Source organism: Haliotis rufescens, unplaced genomic scaffold (genome assembly GCF_023055435.1).
Source record: "Haliotis rufescens isolate VD_foot unplaced genomic scaffold, xgHalRufe1.0.p SCAF_30, whole genome shotgun sequence".
NCBI lineage: Eukaryota > Metazoa > Mollusca > Gastropoda > Lepetellida > Haliotidae > Haliotis > Haliotis rufescens.
The window spans coordinates 2,977,754-2,989,018 of record NW_025964002.1 but is presented as its reverse complement, the minus strand read 5'-3'; positions in this window follow the sequence as shown (position 1 = coordinate 2,989,018).

Genomic DNA, 11,265 nt, shown 5'->3' with positions numbered 1-11,265 from the left:
TTGTACTTAATTGACGTGCGTTGATGGGGTAGCAATTTAGGGTATGTTCTGCATTAAATTTGCTTGGAGAAAAGATGGAATAGTTAAAAACTATGACACGGGATGAGTATTGGAAAGTTGAAATTATTTTAATCAAGAAGTTCCACAGATGATTTCTTGAGGTAGCATTTATCTCCGCTGATGACGTATATGAATCTGTACTATCACCCGAAGGTATGATAACTGGTTCAACAAGGCTGATAGCTAGCAAAGACTGCGTTGACCCTCCATTTGACATGTATGGGTTTGAATGCTGTGTTATATCTTGCCACGAACCCTGTACAGTTAGCCAAGATGGGCACAACAGGGTTGAGCTCACAATGTCTGACTGACGCACGTGAGGTGAGGTGAAATTGGGTTTAACGTCGCGTCCAAGATTATTGCACTTATATAGCGACGTGCATGTACGTGTGTGTGTTTGTGTGGCTACTTGTACTAGCCCGGACTGATGCCGATTTATAGTGCTAGCTCACTGAGATACCATGCCGCAGTTTAACATGAATACCCCACTCAGACACAGTATACTGACTCCGAGCCGACCAGTCCTTGTTTTAGCCCCTTAATGCCGAGCGCCAGACAGGGTAACAACAAGTACCATCTTTTAACGTCTTTTGGTATGACGCGGCCGGGGATCGAACCCCGGACCTTCCGCTCTCCGGGCGGACGCTCTACCACTAGACCACGGAGGCGGTCACTGACGTACGTGAGACAACGTGGCCGTGTTGTGCCACCAGCACATATGTCTTGTACTTAACTTGTTTCTGATTCAGCCGAATTTTCTCCATAAGTTGAAGATTCGTTTCAGATGGTCAGTAGTAAGCAATGTCATATATTCCTGCATGGTCGCCTTCCGACTACTCATGGTTGGCGCGACAGTATCTGATTCCAGACGTTATATAAACTGGCGTTATCCAAGAAAATGACACTGAGGTTGTTTAAAAGGGACTCTCTGGACACCATCACCATTCATTCCCTTATGATAATCACCAGTGTTCTTTTTCGCCTCGAAATCTGGCCACCAATAAGCCACAGATGAGGGGTTCCGGCGACGATAGCCACGTGTAGTCACATGTCATCAAGGTCATGATCTGGAAGCCCTGATTGCGACAGTTATGAATGGTGCAGAGATAATTTGATCGCATAGAAAGGATAGAATACTTTTCTCGTAAAACTTCTCGGTCATCGCCAAGCACAGTGTTTCGAAATCCCTTCTCGTGGAGAGCAATAGTTAGTGCAGTCAGGGAAACATTAATCGTGTCTTTAATTTCCTCCCGAATTATACTCGGGGGTACCTTGTGCTCATACACCTAGTACACTGCAAGCCTGATCACCCTGTATCAAAGCTGTCTAATATCCTTTAACGTCCCGGTTTTGTTTTTGAGACTACCCCTATACCTTTTTTGATTTATTTATCATACCGTAGACTTGATGATAGGAACTGAAAACCCAATAGCTTGGGCAGTAACGTAATTTACCCTATCTAAACTAATAAATGGTTTCCATCTATCTCTCTTAAGAATGTAAAGAACTTGTATGCATGTCCTAGTACAGACTTCATGTCGCGTACCATGGATATGGCTATCGCTATGCAGGTGTAATGTAACATGCATCATGGGAGCAGTGTTGACAAAACAAACGTAACGTCATTTTGTTATTTTAGAAGATGTACGTCTTGAATTTTCTCCGTATGATTTTTGTGTGTGCATAAGGTATTTTATGAAGACTACATTATTCACGTGCGTATATTTCTATAGTCCGTTTTAGACTGCCATCATTGGACTTAGAATAAATGTGAACTTCCTGTTTGCGTTTGAATTTTTCTCCGGTAGACTTGTCGATAGGACTCCTTGTGACTGAAATACTTCAAACCACAGGTAGGCCAATCGGTAGTTACTCGATATTTTCAATAGCAACAGTCTATGAAACAGTCTATCCTTTTTTAACGGGCAAAAGGCATTTTTCCAGCATTCCGGACAGTACTTTAATATTAACATGGGCGACATGGACAAGATCTACAAAATTAAAATTTTATCACGTAACATGCGACATATTGAGGATAGGGAATTGTATGGGAATAGCACCGCATAAATTACTGACCATGTTCCAGTATCTTAAACCTGCCACGAGTCAAATTGATAACGTGCATCGGACATATTCCAGGACCTGTATCTCTCATTGTGCTGGTCAGATAGAGTTTGGTAAACGCATTAAAGGCGTTAATACCTTTATTAACTGCTATGTTAATCATCCACACGTGTCAAATCACACGTACCAGGTATACAAACGGTGTAAACCAGCTGGGCAGCTATTCGGCTTCGTATTAAAACTTCACTCCTAAACACCGTTATCATTAATGCCTTCGTCAAACTAAATTATGTAATTATGTCGAGGTAGCGTCACTAAAGCTAGCAATAACAGCTTTATCGCCATTTTAATCAGAAGATAGGAATAGCTGTAGTAGCTAGAATAGGTATAAATACGGACGACAGACAGTCACAAATCACTCAGGTCTTGTGTTGTTGTGTGGGTTGGTCCATACAGTGGTACCTCTGTGAAGCAAGTTGATCGCGCGTTAATATTACGATTAAACTTTACTTTTCAAACTTGAGCTCATTGTGATATCATTTCTATATCCTCATCTACATATATACATGATTACACTGGGTCATCAATAACAACGTATAAAGAAGTATCATTAGCACATAATTTAATATTACATTGTATTTCTGCAACTACACTCTCTCAAAAAAGAAACGCAACACCTATATTTTCAAGATGTTTATCTCAATATTCAAGTTATTATAACACATTTATTATTGAAGACAACAATATGAAATTTGGCATGGTGGCAGTACAGTTATGCAAGTTTAAGTCCAGACTTCGACAGTTCTCTCACTAAGATTGACTTGACGCAAGGGGGCGTCTTTCTCAGTACCTCGTATGAGCGCCACGAGCTGCGATCACAGCATTACACCTCCTAGGAACAGAACGGATTAGACGCCGGATTCTTTCCTGAGGGATTGCTCTCCAGTCCTCCTGCAGTGCAACGGCTAGTGCATCTAACGTCTGCGGCGGCGGTGTACGTCCACGTACTCGTCGGTCCAGATAATCCCAAAGATGTTCGATTGGGTTGATGTCTGGTGATCGGTAGGGCCATGGTAACACGTTGACGTTAGAATTCTGGAGAAAATTCACTGTTGCATGAGCAGTGTGCGGCCGGGCATTGTCGTGTTGATAGAGCTCCCTCTGTTGGTCGATAATCGGCAGAAGATGAGGCTGTAAGACGTCAATGATATAGCGCTGGGTTGTCAAATTGCCACGAATGATCACCAAGTCTGATCTTTGGTTGTAAGACATGGCTCTCCACACCATGACGCTCCCTCCTCCAAATCTGTCGACCTGCCGAACACAGTTCGGGGCAAAACGTTCGTTTCCTCTTCTATAGACACGCTGTCTTCCGTCACGGCGTTGTAAGAGAAAACGTGATTCGTCACTAAACCAGACGCGCCTCCAGTTTCTTAGGGTCCATATCCGAACGTCGGTGCACCACCTGAGTCGTTGGCGTCGATGTTCGTGGCGTAAATCAGGTCCAATAAGTGGTCTTCTTGCACGTAGACCGGCCTCTCGTAGACGGTTCCTTATTGTTTGAGCGGACACTCTTCTCAAACCTGGCATCTGTGTTGCAGTGACGGTAGGTGTGGCTAGCCGATTACGTAGGTGGGTGACCCGGATGAATCGATTCTGAGGTGGTGTGGTAACCCTTGGCCTACCACTTCTGGGGCGATCTTCAATTGCATGAAACTGGGTGTATCGGCTCCAAAGTCGGGAAATCGTTATTTTATGAACATTGAGGTGCCGGGCAACGTTTCCAAAGCTTTGTCCGGCCTCAATACGACCAATGGCGATATTTCGATCTGCAGCACTCAGCCGTGACATATTCGACCTTGTCTTTCGGTGAAAATGATAGAGTGAATCGCTAATCAACACGTGCTTTTATAAACCCATACTTCTACTGCTCTTTCCATGAATTGCACGTGCATGAGGCTTTTTGCATGGGCCACGTGAAAATTTTGCTCACTATGATAAAAGTAACAATAAAATGCCCTTGTGCACGAAAATTGGTGTGTTTGGGCGCTTACGTTAATAAACAGAGTACATGGTATAAGTGCATATCAGAAAAATTGTATTTACAATCAATATTTTTCTTCTTTGGGTTTTCTCACATTTTCAGACTGGGGTTGCGTTTCTTTTTTGAGAGAGTGTATATCATTGATAAATATATAAAGATATAAGTGGACCCAACATTGAACCTTGGGGCACGCCTCCTAGTACAATGGTAGTATTGGATTTATATCCATTGACTACTATATTGTTTTCTGTTGGTTAGATAGCTTTCAAACCAATCTAAGAGTGGTACACGTTTTCCATTTAAAGATAACTCGTGTAAGACACCTTTATGCTACACTCTATCAAAGGCTTTACCATTACCCAATGTATTTGGCAATACAATCATACAAGTGAGCTACCTGGTACATTGTGGAACCTCCTACCTGAAATACCGAATACAATATTGATATAAAGCCTTTATCGCGAGAACAATAGGAAACATGTTAGAAATACATTTTCCCAACAATTTGGATAAACAGCTTGAAAGTGCAACTGGTCTGTAATTTGAGTGATCGTGAACATCGTCTTTCTCAGGTGTTGGAACGCTAGAAGAAGGTTTCCGTACATCAGGAAACTTTGACGACAAATAGTTTACACAATGTCTTGGATAACTGCATACATTAGAAGAAAAAATACGTTTATTTATGTACTAGCGGGAACAATGTAACTATGCATCATATAAAGTTCAACAAAAAATAATTTATTCTGAAGTTATATAATGCATTCTTCAATCGATATTCATGTGTTGCGTGTTTGTTGGTACCATGGTACTCACACTTGTGGATTTGCATGAGAGCGGGACACATGACAGTTCCATACACATACTTTTGTTTAACCGTAAATAAGGTTTACGGCTTGCTGAAAATCAATATCAACGCGCCGTGGTTATGCTGCAAACCTCTTCAGCAACTACTGCTTGTCTTAAAAGGCGATTATGCTTGTCGTAAGAGGCGACTAACGGGATCGGGTGGTCATGTTCGGTGACTTGGTTGATGCATGTCATCGTATCCCAATTGCGTGGATCGATGCTCATGATATCAATCTCTGGAATACCTACAGACCGCCGTCATATAGCTGGAATATTGCTGAGTGCGGCGTTAAACAACAAAAAAGACAACAACCTGAAACCCGACATAAGTCCAGACTAATACAAGCAGGAATAAGGCAAATGTCCACACAGGTTTGATTTTGTTTATCGTTAAACTACCTAATCATATATTTCAACATCGTGTAGACCCGTGAAGATTCCGGGCTAGAATAGGTCTTCAGCAACCCATACTTGCCGTAAATGGCGACTATGCTTGTCGTAAAAGGCGACCAACGGGATCGGGTGGTCAGGCTCGCTGACTTGGATGATTCATGCCATCGATCCCAATTGCGTGGGTCGATGCTCATGATGTCAATCACTGGATTGTCTGGTCCAGACTCGATTATTTTACAGACCGCCGTCATAAAGCTGGAATATTGCTGAGTGCGGCGTTAAACAACAAACAAACAAAAACAAACAAACAACATCGTGTGGCATGTACATGTTTACGTGATAGCGTTTCTCTCATTGAGAATTGCGTAAATTGTGTCAAATGGTTAATGTTCAGTGTACCTCATGGTTTGTGTTCCTTTGTGTGTTACAGTCACAGCCGAACAAAGCCATTGCAACTGTTGTCATTGCCCTTTCTCCTTTGTAACGTGCAGCCTAACCATGGCTCACTAAACCGCGACAGTGCTAAGCATTCACGGTCGATATTTCACTAAAACACTAAACACTTTTTCACTAAAAAATGCTTAAGAGCGATAATGCTCCATGGATGAACGAGCACATTAGAAAACTTATGAGTGAGAGAAACAGGATTCATACAACCTTTTTTAAGACCAAACGTAGTAAGTTATCCCATAGGTAAACATACAGCAGATGTAGGAATCTAGTCATATCTGAAATCTGGACAGAACTACTAATACATCGTGGGGTAGTAAAACACGGAACACTCATCCTTCAAGAAGTCGGTACGTTTCCGTAGATACCAGTGTGGTGCTTTAGTTTATAAAGCGACAAAACTCTGTCCATGTCCAACAGAATATCTGCAAAGGCAGAGTCGATAGTACGATTCCAACAATATCATGAGCATGAGAGAGAGAGAGAGAGAGAGAGAGAGAGAGAGAGAGAGAGAGAGAGAGAGAGAGAGAGAGAGAGAGAGAGAGATATTCTTTATTTCCTCCAGATGTCATTCCGAAGATTACAATGAAAATATATTCAATTATTCAATTTCACACAGTTAACACAATAAAAACACATAACATATTTACAATTACACACAGTTTATCAAATTCAGATACCTAAATGAAGACAGATATTCACTAGAAGATATATATCAAAAGATGCCTTAGTTTGTACAGATACGAGGCGAATTGTTGTATAATAGCTTCCCAGGTGTGTTGATCCGGATTGTGAGTGAGTGAGTGTGGTTTTACGCCGCTTTTAGCAATATTCAAGCAATATCACGTCGGGGGACACCAGAAATGGGCTTCACACATTGTACCCATGTCGTGAATCGAACCCGGGTCTTCGGCGTGACGAGCGAACACTTTAACCACTAGGCTACCCGACCGCCCCTCCAGATTGTGAGTCAATTTTGTTTCAGCCCCAAATAAGACTGATAACATATCTGTTTCGTCTTGTATTTCAAAATAAACATATTTTTGAACGTCAAGTAAGTCAATGAGAGAAGAGAAAAACGCATTTCTTTCTGATATCAGCGCTTCACAGTGTAAAATAATGTGGCTGTCATAGTCGAAAGCATGCCTATTACAGAGCATGCACTCTTTCGAAAGTTAACTGCGTGATGAGACTTTCACACAGAGTTGTAAAGCAGGTCGATATTCCGGGTACAGAAAAGCTTATTGCCAAAGTACATGGTATGTTAATTTCGTATGAATTCTCTTATAACGGGACATGCTTGCGTTATTTGATACATTTGTGAGCCATGATTGTTCTTCGTATTTGCATATTGTTTCGTGAACACGATTTCTCCATTTCACATTTTTGGAGGGAAAGTACCGTACTGAGTATATATGTACGAAGGTAGGGACACAGATTGTATTTATTAAGTGTTGATTTAAGTTCTCCACAGATAGTCTTTGAATTGACAGGGCTTGCAATGGACGCGCAAAAAATATCTTTTGCAAAGTTGTTATAGTTCAGATTGCATAAACGACCAAGAAATAAAAGTTTGTATTTATCTATATATGCAGTAATTGTCCAAAGTCCAAATAGTAGATTCTGAAGGAGATCTTTTATCAAGACCCTGTACAATGCGTGCAAAATATCTTTGCGTGCCTTCCAACAGAGCGGCATGTTGACCCTTGATGTCATAGAGTAATTCACATCCATAAAGGCTGGTTTTGAGTATCATTCTGAGCCATATTTTCACGCTTGAAATTGGATGAAACTCATAACTATTTAATCCTAAAGATCTTAGGGAGTTAATATTTTGTCTTGCTTTCTAACAGTACTTTTAATTCTTGTTTTGCAGGACAGATTGTATGTTAGAAGTATTCCACCATACACCGTAGTCAGTTGTAGTAATGTGTGTATTACCAAGTTTACAATGACAGTTATATCCCTTGCGTTTTGCTTAGGTGAACACAGTTATTGCACTTTTTGATGGATTATATGTTAGGCGCCACCTTGAGGCATATGTATGTACAATATCAAGGGATGTTTGTAAGCCTCTCGGTGATGCGCTAATAAGTGTAGTATCGTCGGCAAGCAAGACTGCAGGAATATCCATACTATATGCACGAATGCCACATTGTGCTTGTCTAAGGGCTGTAATGAGGTCATTTATAAAAACAAGAAAAAACCAAGCAGATATTACTCTGCCCTGGCCAACACCTTGTTGAACCATATTTCTGTCTGATTGTTCACCTTGGTAGGAAATATAAGCATAACTATTTGCATAACAATGATGTAGTAATTTCCATGTATTACCTTTTTGCCCAGTTTATGTAGTTTGTAAAATAATCCATCGTGCCATGTCCTATTTTCATTATCTAAGAAAGCTGCATAGACTGCAGAGTCCCTTTGTATGTAATACTGAATGCCTTCGATCAAAGTAAATACTGACATAATAGCTCCATGTTCTTTTCTAAAACCAAACTGTAGCATATCAGGGAAGTCTGGGTTAAGCGTACATAGTTTGTCTTCTATACGTTTGAGCAGTATTTTTTTCAAAGAGCTTACAGAGACATGATGTGAGAGTAATACCTCTATAATTTCGCGGATCAGATTGTTCATTCGTCCCCTTATATATTGGTATGACCATACCAAGTCTATAAATATAGGGTACATATTGTAGTTTCATCATATGATTAAAAAGTATACGTAAGGAAAAAATAAGATGTTCTCCTGCATAGATAAAATGTTCATTTGTAATCTTATCGGGGCGGTCGGGTAGCCTAGTGGTTAAAGCGTTCGCTCGTCACGCCGAAGACCCAGGTTCGATTCACGACATGGGTACAATGTGTGAAGCCCATTTCTGGTGTCTCCCGCCGTGATATTGCTGGAATATTGCTAAAAGCGGCGTAAAACCACACTCACTCACTCACCTTAATCTTATCCGGACCTGGGGATTAATTCCTGCTGAGGGATTTGACGGCCTCTCTTATGTAGAAATCTAGTCATGTCTGAAATCTGGATAGAACTACTAATACATCGTGGGGTAGTAAAACACGGAACACTCATCCTTCAAGAAGTCGGTACATTTCCGTAGATACCGGTGTGGTGCTTCAGTTTATAAAGCGACAAAACTCTGTCCATGTCCAACAGAATATCTGCAAAGGCAGAGTCGATAGTACGATTCCAACAATATCATGAGCCTGTGTTTATGAATCACCATCATATACAGAGCGTATCCTGTCCCACCGATGGTGCCCGTCACAAACACATGCACAGGCAGGTCAGTTGTTCGCATGAAAAGCACGGGAACATGTGGTAAAAGTGAATTGCATCGGACATAATTTTGGTCACCGATGCTTCAAATTTGGAAATTCCCCCACATGTCTACCATAAAACGTTTTGAAAGCTTTACTGATGCCTTCAATGTAACCTTGATTAATGAACTTCTGAGCAAGAGTCGCCCACATATACCTCGCTGTGGTAAACATACTGTAACTCTTCGTGCTCGGCATTTTCGGGGACACAGCATGGCGCTTGGTAATTTTGCGGTTTTCGTTTACACTATTTTGACTTGCAACACAAAGTAAATATTTCACGTGAGCATTGCTTATTTTATCGTGTTTATATTTTTACAGTCAAAATGTGCAAAATTTTCACTTAGAAAATTTATTAAACGCCTAAATATTCAGTTATTTTACAAATTGACTGAAAAATGTCCATTTGTATTATTATGAAAAAGAATTCAAAACATTTTTATGTTTAATATCATCACCAAGTGACTGAAAATGTTAAGATGAAAACTACATTTCTATATTGTTTGGCTTCTAATCCTAGCATAATTAATCTATTGTGATGTTTTTAAGCCCTTTTGACCGTCTTAATCATTTTTAGTCAATCTGTTACATAAATGGGCAGATTTTTCAGTCAAAATGACTGAAATATTTAGACATCTTATAAATTGCCTGTGAGAATCACATTTTAAAATTGAATGTAATATATACATGCTTACAAAGGAAAAGACTTGTGAAAACAAGACGTAGAGGAACAAGAATGAATCTGTTCAATGCCACAGCAAATGAAGGAAAACAAAATGCAAATATCATAATTACAACAGACCAAATTTATATATATAATTTTAGGCAGCTTCCTTGTTCGAGGAATGTATCTGTGAATATCCACACAAAGGAACAATATCCCACACGTCTGCAGCTGTACAAAGAAACTTATTCGATGTCAAGTGTCTCTGTAACAATCAGATATTTTAAAATCTGCATGTATCGATTCGGGATATTATAACCCGTGTTCGTTTCTCAAATGATCACTTAGATTGTTTCAGGTGTTTCACATAGGTGTCAAGTCTCAAAGGTCAGCTGAAAAAGCCCACGTGACACTATTTTCATAATGTCCACGGTTCATCAAAAAAAGATCCATTGAGTTAGATAAGGATGAGCAATCAATCAACGTTTTATCGGTTAACCCTTTGAACAAAGTATGTAGTTTTTACATCGGCACTTCACGCCATGACATGAGTGTATTCCTTTTGTTATAGTAAACCTAGACATGTAAACACTTACTTTTGACATATCCACTGTGCAAGATAACAGTGATTAATCAACCAACGTATTTTGTGTTAACCCTTTGATGGCTAGGAAAGATCCGTTGATTTACAAAAAAAAGTAAATCAACTGATCATTCATCTCTTGCTGGGCTGCCACGTGCATGTTAAATAACACACATTTCACCTCGCTTCCACCTGGATTTAGATTGAATAATTACCCCAGACACAAGACATGCCAAATGGGAAACTTTATCAGGTAATCTCAGTGGTGCTACCACTAATTATACCTGTAATGAATTCATTACTGAGCATCAAGTGAATGACGACAAATATCCAAGAGTAGGGTTATACCAGAAAACGTGGATGACAACAAGGGAGTAGTAATCGTATTATCGACGCAATCCGAAATCCAAAAATGCTTTCACTGCAGGGATACTTTTTTTTATTATTGAACTATAACCATCAGGAGTATTTCCAAATGACGACCTATGAGCTTCCGCCGTCCTTTTTGTCTGAATGTTTAGGCTGAAGAAATTAAATTAAAATGCACCCTTTCTCGAATCTTTCGGGTAACCAATCAGTGTTCAAAAATGCGTAAAACAAATGTTGCCTCAAAGTTTGTTTACGCTGTCTTTACAGACGGTAACCCAGTCTCTTGTCACGCTCGGTTGCGTTAGCGAGCAAATCGACTCACGGCAGCTTGTGAGCCTCAGTTGCCAGGGTCAGACAGCCGAGAAGAAGCCACAGATCAGTGCCCCTTGCACCTGAAGCGAAGCGGCATTCATCCCAACCAGCTCGCCTCACTGAGCGTGTGGTGTTGACTGGTCCC